Below are 6,577 nucleotides of genomic sequence, written 5' to 3'. Positions count from 1 at the left end.
AAGTTGTATGATTTGTTGAATGTAAAACTGATGACTTGTCCTGTAAATTTTTACTCAATCCACAATAAAAACTTAAAGAAAAAAAAGCCACCAAAAAACAGAGGGAATAGAAGCAAATACAGTTAGATGGAGGGGATTGTAATAATCATTGCAATGAAGCAAAATACAATAGGATGAGTGCAAAACCGATGTTCTTCCATGTAAACTATCACTCAGTTTACAATAAAAGCTTAAAAAAAAAGATTCCAAAATAAATAAATAAATAAAAATATGTGCAAAAAATTGAAATCTTTCAAAAAATGAGGCGGCACTGGAGGCACTCACTCATCTATGCCAATCATTTGGAAGAGATCCATATTTGCGCATATTCCAAAGAGAGGTGACCCAACAGAATGTGGAAATCATTGGACAATCTCTTTGATATCTCATGCGAGTAAAGTTTTACTAAAAGTAATACAGAAACAGCTGCAAGCATACATTGACAGAGAACTTCCACAGGTCCAGCCGGATTCAGAAGAGGCCATGGAATGAGGGATATCCTTGCTGATGTCCGATGGATTTTGGCTGAAAGCAGAGAATACCAGAATGATATTTACCTCTGCTTTATCAACTACACAAAGGCTTTCAATTTTGTGGATTATGACAAGCTCTGGACAACATTGCAAAGTATGAGTATTCCGGAACACTAAATTGTGCTCATGAGGAATCTGGAGGAATCAAGAGGCAGTTGTTTGAACAGAACATAGGAACACTTAATGGTTTAAAATTAAGAAAGTTGTGCTACAAAATTGTATTCTTTCACCATACTTATTCAACCTCCATGCTGAGCAAATATTCTGAGAAGCTGGGTTCTATGAAGAAAATCGTGGCATCAGTATTGGAGGAAGACTCATGATACAACCTTGCTTGCTGAACGTGAAGGGGACTTAAAATACTTACTGATGAAGATCAAAGACCACAGTCTTTGGTATAGATTGCATCTCAATATAAAGAAAACAAAAATCCTCGCCACAATAAACAATATTCTTATCAATGGAAAAAAAGATTGAAGTTGTCAAGGAATTCATTCTTCCTGGATCAACCATCAATACTCATGGAAGCAGCAGTCAAGAAATCAAATGACGTATTACATTAGGCAAATCTGCTGCACAAGACTTTTTTAAAGTGTTGAAGAGCAAAGATGTTAGCTTGAGGACTAAGATGGGTCTGACTCAAGCCATGGTATTTTCAATAACCTCATATGCATGTGAAATCTGGACAATGAATAAGGAAGACGGTAGAAGAATTGATATATTTGAGTTATGGTGTTGGGGGAGAATATTGTAAATGCCATGGGCTGCCAAAAGAACCAACAGATCTGTGTTGGAAGAAGTGCAGGCACTTTGTTCCTTGGAGGCCAGGATGGCCAAACTTCATCTTTCATACTTCAGACATATTGTCAGGAGGTACCAGTCTCTGGAGAAGGATACAATGTTTGGTAAGGTGGAAAGTCAGAGAAAAAGATGAAGACCCCCAGCGAGATGGATTGGCAATGTGACAGCACCAATGGGTTCAAGTGTAGCAACAATTGTGAAGTTGGACCAGGATCAGGCAGTGTTTCGTTCTGTAGTGCATAGGGTTGCTATGAGTGGGTACCGACTCTATGGCACCTAACATCAACAACAACAACTAACCCAGTACACTGAGAAGACATGCATGTAGTTTGATCTGAAGAAACTTCCATTTTGATTGGAATTTTTAGGAATGGCATCCATAAGCAAAAGTCAAGTTCATCAAACTGTAGCAACTGACACTTGCTCAGAGTATTAAACTATTTATCTTCACCTGGTCAGGTTCTAATCATCTGGTCAGGTTCTAGCTATCCAAGCTAGGTCAAATGAGTACCAGCTGCAAGTTTGGGAGTTCACAGACAACTCCGGGTACTTCAAAATCGCCTTCCTTCTTATTTCATCTCAAGATCCATGGGTACGAACAGGACATCCATTCCCAGGTGACCTTTGATGAGACAACTTTCCTTGACTTGAGGCCCCAAAAACTCAAAATGCCAAACTGTCTACTTTTTCTCTCTGCTTTCTTTCATTCACAAATCTTTTGTTCTTTCAACAGTTCTGGGTTGGTGAGCATGTCTTTTCAAATGCAAATGTCTCAAATCTGAAGTTCTGGGTGAAGCTCATGATTCCATCTTAAAGTTCTACATAAGGCTTAAGTTGAGAAGCCTTTTTTTTTGGGGGGGGGGGACAATTTCTAACTCCCTTTTAGTAAATTCAATCAAGTATAGGCCGCAGGCTGGCTTACAAACTTTCCATAATCATAATTCCCAGTATTCCTATCACACATGTATATCTATTTTGCAATAATAGGCAGGAGAAGCCAATATCCATAAGGCATTCAAACACATAAACCTTTTAAAACACTCAGGTTCAATCTTCCACCACCACCACCCCCACCTTGGACTAACCCCATTCATGTGTATATGGCCTTGGGCCTCTGGCAGGGTGGATTCCAGTAGGCCCTGGCCACAGATCAGCTGTCTTTTCTATCCAGCATGACATCAGCTCCAGGCTACTCCAGAAACTATTCTCCTTTCAGCTGAAACATTTTATCCTACTTCCCTTCATTCTTTCTCCCACAAAACCTCACAATTTCTCATGTCTGGAGCCATTGCAATGAATGTTGCTTACAGCGCTCAATGCTTAAACCAAGTAGGGATCATGTCTGACTTCCTCTGAATCTAGACTAGTCCTCGGACTCAGGGCATGATACAACATCTAATAGCTGTCTAAATTCCAGCTATTATTTTGAGAGAGGCAAGGATTACTTTTCCACTTTCCAAAACCACCCCTCTGACTAGTCAGTGAAAGGGTCATTGATTCCAGCATTCTCGTCCAGTTTAGCTACCCATTTTAGGGCGTCTCTGATGTAGTTTATGAATCTCTATTGGTTATAGTAGATGTAATTAATTCAGTCTACATTTTTTTTTTTTTTTTAGATCACCAGAAAGGTATACTCTCAGACCCTGCAGCTATCTATCAATTCTGACCTTTAAGCTCCTTAGGAACTCCTTTAGGGACTCCAATGGAGTTTATATAAATATATGGATCAAATGATTCTGGGAGAGATCTGACTCGGGATTTCTCATTGTGCTCACAGAACACTTGTTGTTGTTGTTAGGTGCCATTGAGTCGGTACTGACCCATAGCGACCTTATGTACAGCAGAACGAAACACTGCCCGATCCTGGGCCAACCTCACAGAATGCTTGTTGTTGTTGTTGTTGTAATATGCCATGGAGTTGGTTCCGACTCATAGTGACCCTGTACAGGGTTTCCGAGGCTGTAAATCTTTACGGGAGCAGAAAGCCTCATCTTTCTCCCGCGGAACAGCTGGTAATTTCGAACTGCTGACCCTGAGGGTCACAGCCCGATTCATAACCACTACGCTACCAGAGCTCCTTTTCACAGAACACTAAGGTGAAGCACAGAACGCTAGGGTGAAGCACAGAACGCTAGGGTGAAGCAAATTGCCAGTTGGACCAAGACGCACGTACCAGTCCAATCGGATGGCAACCACTCTCGGAGGCTCTCTTTACACAATACTACCAGATATCTGTCCCGGGTACTTTGAGGGCCATATGATTGCAACTGTTAAGCTCACCATGTTTTGGACGTGGGTGCAAGTCGTCAATTCTCCTACAGGCACTCTGAACTCTGCTCCCTGCCTTGAAAGACAAGAGTGGTTTATCACCCCTATGGAGAATGAGCGGATTGCTTATTTTCCCCAAGCATCCTTGTTTTAACAACCTGCGATATGCAGATGATACAACCTTGCTTTATGAAAGCGAAGAGAACTTGAAACATTTACTTATGAAGATCAAAGAGCACAGCCTTCGGTATGGATTACATCTCAATGTCAAGAAAAGAAAAATCCTCACCACTGGACCAATAAACAACATTCTTATCAATGGAGAAAAGATTGAAGTTGTCAAGGACTTCATCCTTCTTGGATCAACTATCAACACTCGCGGAAGCAGCAGTCAAGAGATCAGACGACGTATTGCATTGGGCAAATCTGCTGCACAGGAACTTTTTAAAGTGTTGAAGAGCAAAGATGTCAGCTTGAGGACTAAGGTGCACCTGACCCAGGCCATGGTGCTTTCAGTAGCCTCATATGGATGCGAAAGCTGGACAGTGAATAAGGAAGATCATAGAAGAATTGATGCCTTTGAGTTGTGGTGTTGGAGGAGAATACTGAAAGTGCCATGGACTGCCAAAAGAACCAATAGATCTGTTTTGGAAGAAGTGCAGCCAGAGTGCTCCTTGGAGGCCAGGATGGCTAAGCTTCGTCTCTCCTACTTTGGACATATTGTCCGGAGGAAACAATTGTTGGAGAAGGATGTCATGCTGGGTAGGGTGGAGGGTCAGAGAAAAAGAGGAAGACCCCCAACGAGATGGATCAACCAGGTGGCATCATTGATGGACTCAAGTGTGGCAGCGGTAGTGAGGTTGGCCCAGGATTGGACATTGTTTCGTTGTGCTGTTCATGGGGTCGCTATGAGTCGGTTCCGACTCGATGGCACCTGTCAACAACAACAACATCCTTGTTTTGGTACAGAGCCAACATGCAGTGCACTTTCCAGTCCCACGTGATTGGATTTCCAATCTCACATGATTGGAACCCGTGCCTGTGGTTTATCAGCTGTGCAAGCATGGCAATCACTTTTGTTAAGAGCCTGTACTGAATATTTAACCCATTCTATCCAAGTATTCACACTGCTATATCTTGTTTCTATCTATAAATTTTATCCAAAGTCTTTTACCTCAATCACCTCTACTCTTTTAGGGTCAGGTTCAGCCTACAGGGGTCCTGTCCAGAGATGTGGGCACCCATTCTATAGACCCAGATTAATCTTGCCACCCTATCACTTACAGTAGGGACATTAATTGAGATAATTTTGTGGTTCTCCAAACTCCCACAGGGTAAAACTTGACAAACATCTAATTTGATGATTTGAAGGAATGATGTCATGTTTACATTTACTGTCAACATGACTGGCTGGTTGTAGGCAAAAGCCCTTTATACCTCCCCCATGGTAATGATATATTTTAGCCATGTTAGCTTCCAGACCCACCCCATTTGGCAGAGGTATGGCAAGGCAGCCTCTCAGACTCTTTTAAGGGTCACTTTGAGAGGCGCCCTGGGTGAGGGATGTGCTTCCCACTGGTAATTACTTTTCCTTTGGGAAGAATCCCTCTTCATCAGTCCCTTTACTCAAGTAGTGAGTCCACCCACTCCACGGTCCAGACGGCCATCTCAGTGGTCAACAGCACCTGGTAAGGGCCCTCCCAGTTGGGCTGGAGTCTTTCTAGGTCTTGATCAGCACCAAGTCTCCCAGTAGGAAATGATGAACGTTGAATTCAAAGGGACAGGTTAGGGCCAAGAGTCCTTTTAACCTGAGGTTAGCAAAGCAGGAAGGGCCAGCAAGTAGTTTCTCAGGAATTGATCTCTACTTTCCATGGTGGGTAGGACTGTGGTCCTTCTTAGGTTGTTGTTGTTGTTATGTGCTGTCGAGTTGGTTCTGACCCATAGCGACCCTTTAAAGGTCTGTTGTCCTTCCCAACTAGGGGAGTCTATTTAAGGTGGCAGGACACCCCTTTAACAGTGAATGCCATTTGATCCTTCGGCTTCAAAAAAATTAATTAGTCCAATTTTCCCACCCTGGTTTGTGCATGAGATTGCTTGGTTGCCACAAGTAGTCTGTTCTCCTAATCCATTATCTTTTCTTTTTCCATAAACTTTTTGAAACCCCCTCATATATGGTATATAATGCATGCCTGTGAGAGATGCATATAAATGTGGCCTGCATATCAGCATGAGTGGGAATGACATACACCACATTTAGGATAGTGGATACCTCTTGGAAAAAGAGACTAGGGGGTTGCATAGTGGGCTTCAACAGTATCTGTAAGTTTGTTCTTCAAAAAGTTGTTGGAATAAATGTAGTTAAAAAAGAATGGATTTTTTCCATGAACATTTTGAAGTCTCATATTTCTTAAGTAGGTACATTAATGTCTCTAGGAGTATTCTAATATTTCCTAAAAAGAAATGAGAAAAATAGAAGAAATGGACAGAATGGATTCAGGAATTTGCTCTAAGTGAGGAAAGAAAGTGAGGTTGTAGTTGAGCAGAGAATCAGAGAAGAGGAAGGGACCAGGGGCTTGAGACCTTGTTTTCACATTGAGATAAGGCTTCCTATGTCCTCTCTCCGTATCTTGAGTGCCTTCCTCTTGTGTATTTTGGGGTAGCACATCTCATATTCGAACTTACTTTATTATTATTAAGGGCCATCAAGTTGGTTCCGACTCAAAGCAACCCTGTATAGGGTTTCTGAGGCTGGAAGTCTTTGCAGGAGCAGAAAGCCTCATCTTTCTACCATGGAATGTCTGATAGGCTTGAACTATCGACCTTGTGGTTCAGAGTCCAGTGCTTAGCCTACAGAGCCACTGTAATTAGTTCAGGTGAAAATCACATAGCCGAGCTAACCATTTGAAAGTGGACAGACAAATCAGTAAGCATTTAAT

Source organism: Chrysochloris asiatica, unplaced genomic scaffold, assembly GCF_000296735.1.
Source record: "Chrysochloris asiatica unplaced genomic scaffold, ChrAsi1.0 scaffold00504, whole genome shotgun sequence".
NCBI classification, from domain to species: domain Eukaryota; kingdom Metazoa; phylum Chordata; class Mammalia; order Afrosoricida; family Chrysochloridae; genus Chrysochloris; species Chrysochloris asiatica.
Note: the sequence above shows the minus strand (reverse complement) of the source record.